This window comes from Mesocricetus auratus, unplaced genomic scaffold (genome assembly GCF_017639785.1).
Source record: "Mesocricetus auratus isolate SY011 unplaced genomic scaffold, BCM_Maur_2.0 Super-Scaffold_6723, whole genome shotgun sequence".
NCBI classification, from domain to species: Eukaryota; Metazoa; Chordata; class Mammalia; order Rodentia; family Cricetidae; genus Mesocricetus; species Mesocricetus auratus.
The window spans coordinates 9181821-9198379 of record NW_024429183.1 but is presented as its reverse complement, the minus strand read 5'-3'; the positions used below and the strand labels follow the sequence as shown (position 1 = coordinate 9198379).

Below are 16559 nucleotides of genomic sequence, written 5' to 3'. Positions count from 1 at the left end.
AGTTAATAACCCTCTTTCTTATTATATTGGCAGAAGGCCGAATTAGTAAAATTTTTTTGCTTCAATAAAGGTAACTGGGACAAAAGCACCAGCTTTCATTTCTAGCCCTGCAGTGAGGTGGCCTCCAGCCCCTGGGTCATGTGATGTCCTGGGGATTCATTGACACCCGCATACTCCCAATCACAAGATGTCTCCCTCTAGGTCCTGTGTGTGTTTGTTTTAGAGCTTGTGCGTGGAGTGTGCAGCTGTGTAAACCCAGGAATGGTTTTTGCCCAGCTTTGATCTCCTCATGGATCAACAGTTGCCCTTGGTCCCTGAACCCTGTTTCATGGCCCCATATTTCTTGGATTTTTCCATTTTCTGCTAATTATGGCTTCGCATAGGGAGCCTGCCAACAGCAGCCCCCATGACTTCGAGTAGATAATTTGGAAAAAATGTTGTAAGCCTGTCAGTTTAGAACCATATTAAGGAGTGATTTCCAGTCAATGCCACAAAAGTATGTCTTTTCGTTTCCTTTAGAGAGACAGTATGACAATTTCAAGTACACTGCTGGAGTCTAGTCAGCGTGCACACATTAGAGGAGGAATACATAGGGTTTTCTTCTGGGTTTGTTTTTAACCAGTGCGATGCATCTTCTTCTGAATGCCTAAGAGGCTTGATCCTTCTACCAAATGGATCTGGTTCTGCTGTTGGGATGGCTCAGGACAGCTTATTTTTCCATCAGTCTATAGACACCCTATAGAGACCTGTGCAGCCAAACTGCAGAAATCATGATGCTTATTCCTAAAGCCTAGTAGAAAGCTACACCCAATGCTTTGAAAGGCCCAGGGATCTTACAGAGAAGCCCTAGAGAATCCCAGGGAAGATGGCATCTTTCCATATGGGCTGGTTGTGACTGGCTTATAGAACTGGCCTGTGATACCTATAGGATCTACAGTTAGATATGAGAAGTGTTTTGCCAGAAGGAATGATGTGGGATGGGACCTCAGGAGTAGAGACTCAGGCATTCCTGGGTTTGTTTTCTGGTTCTGCCCCCTGCTGTTTGTGAGATCTGGACAGTTCACTCCATCCTTAGGAGCCTAGGCTTGCTTACCTAGAAATGGAATTAATACTGATTCCTCCTTCAGAGTCTGTAAGACAAGTGAGAAAACACATGTAAACTGCTGAACACTGTCACTGCGATAGGTAAGTGGTCAGAATGTTAGCTTCTGTTGTTGCTTTTTCTTACTTCCTCCTCCTAGGCTTTCCCCCCTCCTTTATTTTTTGTTTTTGAAGTGTGTGTGTGTGTGTGTGTGTGTGTGTGTGTGTGTGTGTGTGTGTGTGTCTGTCTGTCTGTCTGTCTGTCTGCATCTGTGCATGCACATGGGCAGGGAGTCTTCAGCTATCACTCCCCACCTTAGAATTTGAGAAAGTATTTCTTACAGACTTGAGATCTCATCATTGCAGCTCTTAGATTCCTCCTTTCTCTGACCCCACCCTCCAGAGCTGGGGATACAAGGCTTTACCCACTGAGTCTTCTCCCCATGCCTTTTTTTCCTTTCCTTTTATTAGTATTATACCATACAAGATAAATTGAGTTTTCACCAGTGTTCTGGTTTAACAGGAACCTAAGTACATATGAAAGGAGTCTCTAAGATTTGTCCAAATCTGGGAAAGCAGCCTATTTCACCATGTCAGAAGAACCCAGCCTTTAAAGTGACTCTCATGAAGGCCATTGGCTGGGGTACACTGACCATGAGACTGAGACTATGAGTTACTTGTGTCCCCTCAGAGGCTGTGGCATGTAGTCTGTTTGTTTGTAGGGGGGAGACACTTTGGTACATTGTAGTCCCAGGGGTAAGCTCTTCCCCAGGATGTGACTGAATGTGAGCCTCAGTATCTGTGGCCTACAGGTGTTCTGTATTGATGGAGTTGAGGGATCAATAAGAATAAGTAGTTAAACCCTAAAATATCAACTGACACCCCATGTCAGTTTATGACATCACTCTAGTTTCATCCACATCTCCTATTTGTTTTCAGACAGGCCATCAAGTCGAAGTTGTAGGATCTTAGACAAAGATTTGGATCAAGCTGTCTTTCTGTTTTTCCCTGAGATAAGAAAGTAGAGCAGGATCCATCTCACCAATGTGTCAAAGCCTGGAGAGCTGGGCCACCTGCAACAGCGCCTATAAGGAAAATGTCTAGCAATGTAGATGTCTGAGCTATTTATAGAACAATTACTTTAAATGCGACGGACGAGAAATTAGCAGAAGATTTACTATTCTCATAATTATCTTTCTTTTTATGATTTATTTATCTTTATTTTATACATAAGAATGTTTTGTTTGCACATGTGTATGTATGCCACATGCATGTCCAGCACCCATGGAGGTCAGAAAAGACCATGGATCCTCTGGAACTGGGATTACAGATAGTTGTGAATTGTCATGTGGGTGTTAGGAATCAAACTCAGTCCTCTGGAAGAGCAACAGCTGCTCTTAAATTCTGGGCCAGCCCTCCAGGCTTTCTCACAGTGATCTTAAAGTATGATCAGCTTTCTTTTCTCTTTTAAAAGTAGATTTATTGTCTTCTTCAAAGTATCTACATTTAGATATGATTTTCCAGACAGTAGCCCCCCCCACCCCTTCTCTCCACTCCCTCCTCTTTTCTGACATCTCTAAGTAGTTCGTCATACAGTGGCATTACTAATGGCCTGACTTTTTCAGGAAATGATTCATTACTTTATAATTTCAATTCAGTAGCCAGTTTCAGCTATGCGATAAATTTAAATCCTCTACTATCAAGATAACATTTTTTCCTCCCGTCACTGAGATATAACGATTGAAAACCATCTCTAGAAGCTGGCCCTGTTGGAGACAGTGCTTATGGATTCGTCTTCCAGAGCAGCTTGCACCGTGTCCGTTATCACTGCCAATCTCATAGGCTCTCCTATCAGTGCACACAGGCAGATGACACAGACACACCGCTTCGTGGTAGTCCTTTGCAGAGCTGTCCAAGAGTTTAAGTATCCCCTGCTGATGCACCATTGGATGTGTCCATTGTTTTGTGATCACAAACAATGTCACCATGGGCAGTCTTCTCCCGATTTCAGGTCAGCCATGTGCCATCAGCGGTTGAATGATCAGTGGGAATGGGATCAGCAGATCAGTTCCTTAGAATCAGGGTCGGAGGATTTGGATGACTGTCTCCATGTCTCTTTCTCTTGAGGTGGACATCCCCACCGATACTGGAAAAAAATCCAATTTTTAGCTCCCATTTCCCTTGCTCCCTCTCTACCCACCCGTTATGTTTTCTTACCTTCCTCCCTTTTCTTTCTGGTCAGTTTAAACATGCAGATAACTTAGCAGCACAGGGTAGAGAGACCTAGCTACTTGTCCCACCCACTTGGGAATCTGAATTCCTGTCCCTTGCCTTAGTGGATTTTCCAGTCCTCTTTACTTACAGGCCAGTCTCTGTTAGGACAGGGTTTGAAGTCTGTTTCTAACCATCTGCTTTTCCTTTGGTCCTTTGCTCCCCTCATCTGTGGAAGTAAGTTATCCTATGATGTGTAGGTCCCTCCAGCTATGATGCTGAGTTTGGCTGACTAGAGAGACGTTGTTATAGCAAATGAGAAATGAACTGGCATCTTATAGCTCCTGTTCACAACAACCAGTAGGAGAAAAGCCAGCAGCCTCCAGGTGAGTTCTGGGAGCATTTAGAACAGAAACAAACATGCAAGAAACAGCTATGGACAGTGTGGGAAAAGATACTGGTCTTCTCACAACTGTAGGGACATTTTGAAATTCCCCACTAAGTAATAATAATAATAAATTCCAGTTCCATGAATTAATTCAAAGTCACCAGCCCATGCAGGTTCTAGTGTCTGCACAGTGTTCTTGGATCTTGAATTCAGGAGCTATTGTACGTTTTTACCTTTTTTTTTTTTTGTCTTTTCTTTTTAAAATATTTTTAAAAGGATGGCAAGCTCTATCTTGTTTTAAGTAATGATCCAAGGACAGAATGGCACCCACCCACCACTTGGGTGTCCATGGAGCACTGTGGGTACTGCACAGCCCACATTAAACAATCCATGCTTGAGGGTTGATGGTTCAAGTTAGTTTGAAATGAGAAATTGCCAGTGACCTAAAACCCATCATAATTAACCTTGTGGCACAACATTGCCGTAACCAGTAGCCAACTCTCATTTTTTAAATTTTTTTCCTTTGGTTGGAAGAAAGGCTCATTGATAGAAGTTGGCTCAAGTCCTTTTGTTTAAGTTAAGTGGTCAGACCACCAAGAAGAATTGCTTTCTGTTGATTGGGAACAGGTCTGAATGCAGATGTTCCTCATATGGGCCCTCCACTGTGGCTTACACACCCACAATTGGTTCGAGCAGTGTTTATATATACTCTGTGTGAAGCATCTATGTGTTACCATTTAACTCTTCAAAAGTAATTATCTTCTAATAATTCATATTTTTGTTGCTTAAGTGCATTTACATTGAATAAAAAAGTTCATTTTCCCTTCTTTCTTCTAAAAATAGGATGAGTGACAAAAAAGAAAACTTGAGATAGGAAGGATTTGGGGATGTATGGTGTAGGATAATAATACCAACGCTACCTCCGGGTATTTCACAGTAGAATGTTTTGGCAGGGTGAGTCCAGTTCATTTCAAAAGTGGTTTCATAGGTTATTATGTTGGCTGGTCAGGGGGTTGGGGTTCTCATGAAGATTTGCTTTCCCATGGGACAGTAAATATTTCAGAATCCTGTCTGTGGCATCCACAGAGGTCCCCTGAGTCACAAGAGAGTTCCAATTGGCGCCCTTCCCAAAGACGGCTCCCAGTATGGCCTCGGCTATTTGCTCTGTTTATTATGCTATTTCAGTATGTTGGGCTTGCTTCAGTTTGTGGCCAGAAGGGGACATTCTTAGTCCAGATCAAAGCATTGAGAAATTGCCTTTCTACAGTTCCCAGTAATCCCTGTTTCTTCCCACGTGTTACAGTAAGCCTCACTCCTGCCCACAATTCCCACCACAGTCCTGCCCACAATTCCCACCACACTCCTTCCCACAATTCCCACTCTACTTCTTCCCACAGGTCTCAGCAAACCTCACCTCTTTCCACAATCCTGCATGTCTCCTCTTTCCCACAATTCTCAGGGAGCCCCACTTGTGTGGTATGTTTGTAAGTAACCCATGTCTTCTTCATTGTGAGCTTCCAGGTTTTATCCTATCCGCTTCTTACCACTTGGGGCATTTCTTCAGCATTCCCTGTGACAGCTGTCCTTCATGTCTTTGACAGACAATAGCGAGAATTCATCAATAACTCTGACTTTTAGATGCTGCACCCTGTCTTTTTGTTTTTCCTGTTGGTATTTGTATGTGAAGACTTCTAGACAAGGTCCAGCTTGCCAGGAGTCTTATCAGTGTTATTAAATGCATTTTGCATATAAAACAAGGAAGAAACATTGTTTATCTGCTGCCCCATTATTGTTGGCACAATGCCTGCCTTTCACTGTGGAGCAAATGAACAGAGTAATCAAATAGGGGAGTTATGACTCCAGGTCCTAATGCTAGGAACTCAGGAATGTCACCTTGCAAAGAAGACTTTGCAGCTGTGGTTGTATTAGGGACTGGGGGTAGCAAGATGATCTCTATGTGCTGCTATAAACTTTCATATTAGAGGGAAGCATAGGGTAGTGTGCCTACCGAAGAGAGAGAAGGCCTTGTGATGGCAGAGGCACCAGGAAGAGTTGCAATGCAGCCTCGAATGAAGATGTCAGTGGTTCCCAGAAGCTGCAAGGGGCAAGGAAGGCATTTCCTTCTAGAGCAACAGGGAAGAACCAGTTCTATTGTCATGTTGATTTTAGTTCAATGACACTGACTTTGTATTTCTAGAACCAGGAGACAATAAATTTGCGTTGTTGTTTTAGGCCCTGTAAGTCTGGCTGTTATAGCAGTCATTAGAAACTAATAAAAATACCAATAGCAAGATTAAAAACTTAGAAAGAGCCTTATACTTAGATGTTGTCTATATTCCTTTTTGTGGAAATTTTTGCTGATTGTTTCCTTTCTTGCTTTTTTTGGCCTTTCAACTGAAATAGTTACTTGAATGCCTATATTGTTGGGAATAAAAGAAGGAGGAGGAGAAAAAGAAGAAGAAGAACAACCACAATAACTTGCTAACAGTTCGCCAAATTTTGATGTCAATCCTATAGCTGCTCCATAAAGCTTTAGGGTCAAGACCTGGTCTTCCATGTGACATCCTGGGTTGCAGTAGTTGAGAGAAGAAAGTTCCATATTTACATCAACAAGTACTTGACTATGACTCCCACTTGTCCAGACAGGCCTTGATTCTTCTCTTAGTATAAAAGCTTTGAAAGTAGGCAGCTCAGGTTGTGAGCAAAGGTTCTCAGATACCATGATTACATAATTCTCCCCCAGAGCCTTAGCTATACCTCCAGGCGGTTTTCTCAGGCAACTAAGATGGGAAAGACAGAGGCAGGAATTCTTCTAGCATTGTCAAAACAGAATTTTATCACATGGTTTCCCATAGCTGCAAGGGAGTCTGGAAAGGCTATTACTTTTACTAGGTATATGATTACCTAGAATTAACATGGAGCATTGTTAATAAAGAAGAAGATAATGATAAAAGGTGGTTTCCAGCAGTATTTGTTTAAGGTGCCATGGGTTGCGTTTTGGATCTAGTACTTGGAACATGGTAACTTTAACCATTCTTAGTCTGAGTTTTGTCCCCTGTAAAATGAGGGTAACCACTGGATCAAAATCAAGATTACTGAAAAGATCAAATTACACCATACTCACAAAAACTTTGAACAAAGTCTGCCCTACAATTAGTTGGTATTCTATTATTCATTTTTGGTGACCACTATTGTGCCCAAATTCTGAACCTCCTAAATCACCAAGAGACCCATTCTGATGCAAAAGCAAAGTCTTTTATTATTTAACGAGATAACTCCATTAGCTTAGGCCTTTCATCTGTTCATAGAGTCAGGTGCTTGGAGAAGGAACCAGGGGAACCACGAGGCAGGGAATACATTGGGTAGAACAAGGGGAGTATCTAGGGGTAAGCAACAGTCTCAGGATTGGAGCACTTCTGGGCTTGGATGACATGTCCTGTGTTGATTGGTCAACTGCTTGTTATGACCTGTAGGCCCTCCCAGGGCAGTTGCTATGCTCTGCATGTCACTGTTGTGCACTTGTACTGTAAAGCACACCCAGAGCCATAAAGCACAGCCCTGACAGCCAGCTTCTCATTGGTTCCTTACCACGAGGAGGGTACCTGGCCTCCTAGTGACTAGGGCAGGCCCAGCAAGGTCAGACATGTGCTGAATCAGAGGCCTACATGTCTTTTCTGCAGCCTGTCATGGTTGCTAAAGCAGGGGGGCTGGGCCCTTCACCAACAGCTTCATTTCAGCCTCCTTGCATATACTTCCTCTTTCTTTTCCTCTGTCACCATCACCATCATATCCGTCACCCACAGAGATGCTAAGTTCATTTGCTTTTCTGCAAAACATGTCCAAAACTATTACAACAATTTCTGTAAGAATATCCACTTTATGTTTTCTTTCCTTTTGCCTGTGACCTGGCTTCAGGTGTAAAGAGTACACTGAAACTTGACCTCCACAGTCCACGCTTTTTCCTGGGAGCTTCCTTCCCAGACCCCATCTCTCACTACCTAACACACACTTGGTGTGCACCCACACACACTCACATGCATGCTGTTTGTTGATGGATTGAGTTAACATTTTGCAGAATAACAATTACTTGCTGACTGTATTCCTTGTGGAATCAATTTGTTTCTTCTCTGACAACAAGGCCAGTTCAAAAGGACTTCCTGATAGAGCTGATAGGTGGACCAATTTGTTTAATAATACTAGTCGTTGTCAGGATACTGCATCAATAATACTAGTATAATACTAGTAGTTGTCATGATACTGCATCTCCTAGTTTGAACCCAGCATGTGCAGGCTGAATGCCCCATGCTGACCACAGTGGAAATGACAAACGTTGTCATATCAAATGTGATATCTCTCACTGATTAAGGATTTATACACTCACACATTACATTTAGGCTTTTGGGGGGGAGGGGGTTCGTGAAGCAGTTTTCTTAAGCTGAATATATAATATGCATATAATACATACTTGTAATTTCAGCAGCAGGGAGAGTGTGGCAGAAGAATCAGGAGTTCAAGGTCCTCCTTTGTTATGTAGTGAACTGTGAATCAGCCTGGGCTAGAGGAAACCTTGTCTCCTAAAATAAAATAAAATAAAAACCAACCAGAGAAAAAAATCTCCTTACCCTTTTGTGTCTTTAAACAGTCCTATCCCCTTTTAAAGCTTTCACCTCTAAAAGAACCCTGCTGCATTTTCAGAGAACAGTGAGCCCTCACTGAGGGAAGCCAGCAACTTTGCTGGTATTGTGACAACAGCCAGGCTTGGCATTGGAGTGGACACTAAGGAATCTGTAACTAAATGGACACCGAGTGGATGCATGAGCCAGTCCTCTGTGTGGTCTCAAGCAAGTTTTCAGAGACTGTGAGACTTTGGAAGTCTGACTTAATTTATGTATTAATTGCCACTAGGCTTCCAGGAGACATGGGGAACATATAGGAGATTTGTGAAAAATACCAGAAACCCTGAGCATTTAGTGAAGAGGAGAAGATACGTTTTGAGCAGGCTTGGGGCACATGGTGTGTGTTGGTGGCAAAACATGCTTGGACTGACTGTTGTTAGTGACTGAGTTTCCTTCCCTATATATTTTATGCTAATGTGTTTTTCCCCTTCTAACACAAAGTCCAGTGTGTGTAAATGCATTCCTCCCTTGATCTGCTAAGCAGTCAGGACTGAGGAAGCTTAGAATGGGAGTTATAGCTGTAAGGATGACAGAAGGCTTGTGGAAACTTAACACCTCTTTCCTCCTAGGAGAACTGAGCAGACCCTAGGACTCCCTTGCAGTCCTGGAGCTTTTTAGCTCTTTTCTTTCCTGGGGGTTAACTCTTGTGCCAGCAATGCCAGAGCCCCAGTGGGCAAAGTGAGCTGCGCACAGGTGTGTGAGGAGACTCAGGAAGGCCAGTGTGCTTATGTCTGCAGGAGGCCCAGGACTGGGGAAGGGATCCAGGTGGATTCCAGAGGTATCGTCCAGGTGGTAGTGTTTTCCTTGCAAGTAGGACACCTGAGGTTGATGCCCAGAACCCATGTAAACAGCAGAGCATGGTGGAGCTTGCACGTAATCTGAGCACCAGAGAGGAGGAGGTTGGCGGGTCCTTGGGGTGTGCTGGTCAAGTTCAAGGCCAGTGAGGACCTAAATTTAAAAAAGGAAAGAAAGTAAAAGACAGGGGGGAGGGAGGAAGGAAGGAAGGAAGGAAGGAGGGAGGGAGGGAGGGAGGGAGGGAAGGAAGGAAGGAAGGAGGGAGGGAGGGAGGGAGGGAAGGAAGGAAGGAAGGAAGGAAGGAAGGAAGGAAGGAAGGAAGGAAGGAAGGAAGGGACGGTTGGAAACTCCAGACGTAGGAGTTTGTCTTCTGGTTCCCACATGCACAAACACACACATATATCTGCATTGCTCTCACCACATGTGTTCCCACTCCTACACCCACACGAATAAACATACCAAGGGCCAGGCCAGAAGCCAAGGGAGGCTCTGGTTCAAGTACTGCCTTGCTCTCCTTTTCTTTTCTTCCTTTCAGAATTCCATACATGGATACCATGTAGCTTTGTCATATCCACCCTTTCCCTTCCCCGCCAACTTTTCTTATGGCCCCATCTATCTATCTTCTTATCTCCTACTGAGTCTATTTAGTGTTGCCTGCATGTACAGTGGTCTAGAACTAACTACTGGAACAGAGGCAACCTATGAGGGACTCATCCCTGAAGAAAACTGACCCTCCTTTCCCCCCACTTCCCCCTTCCCTCTTCCTCCCTCCCTCCCTCCCCCTCCCTTTCCCCTCCCTCCCTCCCTCCCCCTCCCTCCTCCCTCCCCCTCCCTCCCTCCCTCAGCTGCCATCTACTGCCCATAGCTCTTGAGCTAGGGGTAGGGCCGCTATCAGTATTGGAATATTGGCTGGTGTGATCTTGTGCCTGTGATTGTGGCTACCGAGAGGTCATGGGTGCAGCACCCCGGTACATCCGAAAGAGACGCAGGTGCATTCAGTCTTCTGGCTGCTGTTCAGCGGATTTTCCTGTGTTGGCCCTGTCCAGTTCAGTTAGACCGAAGACTTCTTCCTAGTTTCACACATTCTTTGCAGCCGCTATTTGCATAGCAATGCCCGGCTAAGGGAGCACATGTGCATCCACTTGACCAGTCTCCTGGCTTTGCATTGTTAGCAGTTTCCTGTTTGTTTGTGTCTCATTTTTGTTTCGCTTTGATTTTGAATAGAGTTGCTGCAGTACAGGGCAGTCCCCGCAATATTTTGTTGTTGTTATTGTTTGCTTTAAATCCGAGAAGGGCTAACCATCTGGGAATGGAGGGTTCAGGCTCTATGGGTCTGTGCTGTGGAATTCCCTTTTAGAAGACTTAGGCCTGGACTGCGGAGATGGCTCAGTGGGTAATGTGCTTACTGTGCCAGCATTAGGACCCGTTTTTGTATCCTCTGCACTTATCAAAAGCAGGCATCAGTGCAGCCTTGCAAGGTTGACACTGGCTGGTGGAGCTAGGTGGGTCCCTGGAGCTCACTGGTCTGCCAGTCCTGCTGAGACAGAGATTTGGGGATTAAGTGAGAGGCTGTCTTAAAGGGTGAAGGGAGTGCAGGCATGGTGTCACATGCCTTTAGTTCCAGCACTCAGGAGGTAGAGGAAGGTAAATCTCTGAGTTTGAGGCCACCTTGGTGTCCCATACCCTGCACATAACTATACCCTGGATATCCAGGACTAAATAGAGAGACCCTGACTCAAAAATAAAAATAATAGATAGATAAATAAATAAATAAATAAATAAATGTTTGGGGGAAACAATTGAGGAAGACAACAATATAAACTGACCTCAGTGTCTATATATACACAGATGCACATGTACCTACGCACACACACACACACACACACACACACACACACACAAAGAATGGGGTAAACAACTGGAGAGACTTGAGTGCTAATGGTGCTTTGTAGAAATATGCATGCGTATTCATGCACACACAGAGCCCTCCCACACAAGCACACACATGCTGACACATACACACTCTCCTGTGGCTCAAAGGAAGCAGCATCTCTTCCCTGGGAGTGCTATTTGCTTCCAGCGAACATTTGCTAAGAACACTCTTGTATGTCCCAGTGTGTTGGAGAGGGACAACCAGCAGCCAGCAGCCGGCAGCCAGCAGGTAGACTATCCAAGCATCCTTCTATGTACAGCCTGATGACCACTGAGTTATCTGTCTCCACATTCAATTGTGCTGGGCTTCAGAACCCCTGGCATAAATCATGGGCAAGAATGAGCAAAGTAGTGACAGAGAAGAGTTCCCTTTACATTGTGTGTCCGGGCACGAATGTGTGCATGTGTGTGTGTATGCACACTTGTGTGAACGACCATATGGGAGGCTGGAAAAATGCAGTATCTGTTCTGTTAGAAAAGTGCCTGATCTCAGTTCTAGAGGCTGACCTCCTGCCTTTTGACTCCCTGTCTAGAAAGTTCACCTCACAGCAGGCTTGTCTCTCCATCAGCCTCACTCGTAGGGACCCATGTGGATCTATTAGAGCGCTGTAGTCCCTCTCCCTGTTTATGAGACACTGGACCAAGAAGAAGTGAGTGTGGACAGGGAGACAATCATCATTCATTTTGTCCCCCATAAGCATCTCCTGCTTCTTTCTGGGAAGACAGCCCTAGCCCCCTGTGAGTTAGTGTGGTGTGCTCTTTCTGCAGCTGCACTGTGAAAAGCAAAGTGGTAGTGACTTTTTCCTTATGGCTGCTGAAAAGGTTACAGTGTTTGGACCACTGCCTGTTTCTATGCCAGAGCACAAAAGATCCAGGAGTAGAAATGGGTTCTAACAATATCCCTTTAGAAAACACCAAGGGACGTGTCCTTTTCCTTTTGAGTTAAAGGCCTTGCCTCCATCACACTTGATCCCTGCTTCCTGCAAGGAAGCCACCATTGAGAGTCCTGGTGATCCAGAAGCAATCTAAGGAAAGTGAGAGTTCTCCTAGGTGCATGCAGGCCTGTCCTTGTGGGTGTCTGATTTCTAGAAAACTTTTGGCTTTTATGTGGATGAGGTTGCAGAGTGGAGAGGAGAGTTCATAAATTCTCCTTTTTGTTCGTATCAGCTGTGTTTCATGTTGCTATGCCGAAAGGCTTGACAAAAACATCTAAAAAGAGTCGGATTTACTTTGGCTCACAGTTCTAAGGGATGCTGTCCAGCATGCTTGGTGAAGGCATGGCAGCTTGAGTCAACTAGTCACATGCCATCCTCAGTCAGGAAGCAAAGTGATGAGTTCTGGTGTTCAACTCACTTTCTTCTGTTTATGAAGTTGGACATGTGTTGCTTAAATTTAGGGTGGGTTTTCCTGCTTAACTTAATCTAATGTAGAAAGTTCCTGATAGACACACCAAGAGGTGTGTTTCCATGGTTCCTCTTAATTCAGTTATGTTAATTATCAAGATTAACCATTATTTCACTGTGGACTGGAGAGATGGCTCAGTGGTTAAAAGCACTCGCTGCTCTTCCAGAGGACCTGAATCTGGGTCCCAGAACTCATGTGATAGCCCACAACAGTCTATAACTCCAGTTCTATGACATCTTATGCCCTTTTCTGGCGCCTGCAGATACACATATGTGTATATACATACATACACATATGTAAAAGTAAGATAAATATTTTTTAAAAGATCACACAAGTGTCAATGGTCAAATTTCACACCACAAGGTGCTCTGGTTGCAAACAACAGCAAAGATTTGGTAATAAAGGGGAAAAGCAACAGAATGCAGTATCAGATGTCAGGTTGGTTGCCTATCAAAAACACAAACCCACTAATCTTACCTTCCAGAGAGAAAACGCTGGCTTTGGTACACCAACCGACTGGTGAACTTCCAGCCCTGCCCTTGTAGGCCTGTGGCTTTCCCCCTCGTGTGTGAAGTCCAGTGACCACACCCCCAGAGGCTCATGAATGCTTAAGTGCTGCCCTGGGGTGACTCAGCCCAGTCCTCTTTCCATTGCCACTCATGGGATTCAGGTTCTCAGTGTGCTGGCCAAAGGTCTGTTCTCCTGAGCTGAGAAGCTGGAGAAGAACATTTGAATGAACAAGAGGTACTTTATGCAAGTATCTATAAAAACACTTCAAAAGTCAATGACTGGTAGAGTATGGGGTCACACACCTGAAGTCCTAGGACCTGGGAGGCAGAGGCAAGGGGAGCATGAGTTTGAGGCCTGTATGGGTGGCACAGTGGGACTCAGTCTCAAAAAAACAAAATTAAAAGAGAAGCTAAAGATCCAATGCAGCTGCTGAGAAGGGAGGAAATGAAAGGCCACTAGCTCTTCCTCGGTCACCACCCCACGTACTTGCCCATTGACAGTGGACCCCTCTCTCTGTCTCTGTCTCTCTGTCTCTGTCTCTCTGTCTCTGTTTCTCTCTCTGTCTCTGTCTCTCTCTCTCCCTTCTCTATGTGTGTGTATGTAAAGGTGGTTATCCTTACACATATGTTCTTTCCTATTTCCTGATTAATTTTTCCTGAATTAAATCTCAGTCCACTTTTTCCCCATCTCTATATACCTCACATACACTGGGATATCAAACCCAGGAAGCTGGCATTATGCCACTTGAGCCCATCCTTTCATGGTGAATACCCCTCTCCCAAGATGTGGTACCTGTGATGTGCTGCTGTGTGTACAGTGGGAATGAAGGTTGTGAGTGAAGTTGAGGTCACTCATCTGTGTTGCTAAAATACAGACATGGCCATTATCTCTACTATTCCAGTTTAACTTTGATAGCTATTAGTATCATATTGACAAAATCTAGGCCTACCCATTGACATGCCTGAAAGGTTCAGGCATTACACAGGCCTGCCCCTGTTACCTGGCAGAATGCACTCAGACAGCACTCTGGCCGGCCCAGGGTTCCATGAGAACCAGTCTGCACGCAGGACCCCTCTAAAAGACAGACCCCTGCCCACTTACGCTCTCTTATCTCACTCTTCTTTTCTCTTCTCTCTTACGCTCGCTGTCTTGCCACTCTCTCGCCTCTCTCTCATGTCTGTCTCCCCACTTTCGCTCTCCCATTGCTGGAATAAACTACGATAACCGTGCTCTCCATGGCTTGTGCTTAGCCCATCGCTCCGGTCCCGGTTCCTGTTCCACCTCACAGCCTTTCCTTTTCGTCTCTTTTCTAATTTAAACTTTTACAGAATAACGACAATGCCTGTCGTGGATCATCTTGTATATATTTGATATAGGAATTCCCATCTTAATCGCAGGCAGGACCATTCCCTGGGTAGGGGACCCTGGACTGTATAAAATAGAATGAGCAAGCTGAGCTCTATAGGGCCTTCATAGCTCTGGGCTTTTGGATTATGGATGTGTTGTGAGCAGTTGCTTCAAACTCTAGCTACCATAACCTCTCTGCCATGATGAACTGTATCTTGAACGGTGAGCCAAAATAAACCCTTTCATCAATTACTTTTTCTCAGGATATTTTATCATAGCAACAGGAAAATAAACTAAGACATCAATCAAAGGCCCCTCGGAGTAGAGAAGGAGTCAGTCAGAGAAGGGAGCCATGTTAACCCTGTGAGAAGGACTGTGCTCTGTGGGTGTAGCTTTGAAGGTGGGGAGCAAGGGTCCTGAACCAGTGAACGTGGGTAGCTATTAAATCCTTGAGAAGACAGCGAAATGGACTCATGCCAGAGCTGCCTGCTAGGAAGCATCTTCCCAAGTGAGTTCTCCCTCTTGGCTCCATGATATTCAAGTTGGGTTTGAGATACATGGAGATATAATATACGGGTGTTGTTCCCACTCATATATTTTGTAGTTTGTCACAGGACAGTGAACTGATACACACTGTACAGCATGTTGACCTATGTGTGGTTTCACATCATCACAACTACAGTTACAACACAAATTGTTTCCATCACAGACAGCCTCCTGTAATGCCATTGGAGTCACCTCTGTAGCCCCACCTTCCTGTGTCCTAGGAGGAGGCTAATCCCTTGCCTTTTGTTTTATTTTGTTTTTTAGGTGTGTTCCCTGCACTGCCTGCCTGGCAGGCCTTTCCCCAGCTGTAGCTGGCAAACCCTCTAGTTGTCCTCACTGACTGCTAATCTCAGTTTGAACTTCCAATACGGTGGTCAGTCAGTGTCTGAATATGCCTTTCCTTTAAGGCATTAATGCTTGCTATGAGGCTTGGGTCTTGTCTTATTTGCGTGAGATTACTGTATAATCTCTGTCTCCCAAAGTGCCAGAGAGAGCAGGAATTTTATCTCATCTGTGGATTCTTCATTTGTACGTCACAGTAGGTGCCAAGTAGATGTTTCTTAGATGAGTAAATGAATGAACAAATGATACTGTTCAAGATGTCCAAATCTTAACTGCCCTGACTTTTCAGTCTCTCTCTCTCTCTCTCTCTCTCTCTCTCTCTCTCTCTCTCTCTCTCTCTCTCTCTCTCTCTCTCTCTCTCTCTCTCTCTCTCTCTCGCTCTCTCTCTCTCTCTCGCTCTCTCTCTCTCTCTCTCGCTCTCTCTCTCTCTCTCTCTCTCTCTCTCACACACACACACACACACACACACACACACACACACACACACACACACGCCTATTGAGACCAGAAGAGGGCATCAGATCCTCTGAAAGTGGGTGGAGTTGAGGTGGTTTGTGAGTTTACATGGCTGCTGGGAACCAAACTCTAGTTTTCTCAAAGAGTAGCAAGTATTATAACTGCTGAGCCAGCCCCTGCACCTGCCTTTTTATGTGACAAAAAACCAAAACAAAACAAAACAAAAACGGAAGCCAAGCATCCTATGCAGTTGTGCATGCATTCAGTCAAGAAACTTTTTTTTTCTTAAATCATCAATGTATTGCCATGCTAACCTGGTTCTGATTTAGTGCTGGGTAGTTGGTTACACTTCTGTAAATTCCAAATGGATAGCTTAACCTGACTGAGCCCAAATTGCATGGTGAAACATTTAGCTTTCGTTTTTTACTCTGTAGCTTTCTTTCCCCTCCAGAAGTAATTTGCCTGATTCATTCAGATGAAAACAAACCTCAATAACTGTATTATTCCCCAGATACCATGGGCTCTCCTTTGCCAAACATAAGTATCTCAAGAAGGAATTGCTGAAGTAAACTTAGTTACCTTTTGGCCAAATGCTTCTTCGAATTATTTAACTAAAGATAGCAGGCTGCACCTAGGGGAAGCCCAACATCTGGATGAAGAATGAAGTAACCAGATGTTTTCAAGTATCTAGATGTTTCCAACCATCTGGGTCTTTTGGCTATTGACAAATGATCCAGCTGCTTTGCAGAAGATGGTATACCTCATCAGAGGGAAAAGTGGAACCCTTAGAAAACAGCATGGCATCCTGTACACTACATGGGGTCTGTGTCTTTCCCTGAAGCCACAGTTCAGTGGGAGGAAATAGAAACAGC

General features: G+C 44.5%; 1 protein-coding gene and 1 long non-coding RNA gene across 3 annotated transcripts in view; one reads left to right on the top strand and one right to left on the bottom strand.

The window, feature by feature from the left end:
• Wwox (WW domain containing oxidoreductase) overlaps positions 1–16559 on the top strand; it is a 907540-nt gene that overhangs the window by 179749 nt on the left and 711232 nt on the right. The window lies entirely within an intron of this gene.
• LOC121136272 lies at positions 6913–9273 on the bottom strand. Its single transcript, XR_005873423.1, has 2 exons — positions 8145–9273; positions 6913–7505 (listed from the first exon to the last, which is right to left on the bottom strand). It is a non-coding gene; the product is annotated as an uncharacterized LOC121136272 (long non-coding RNA).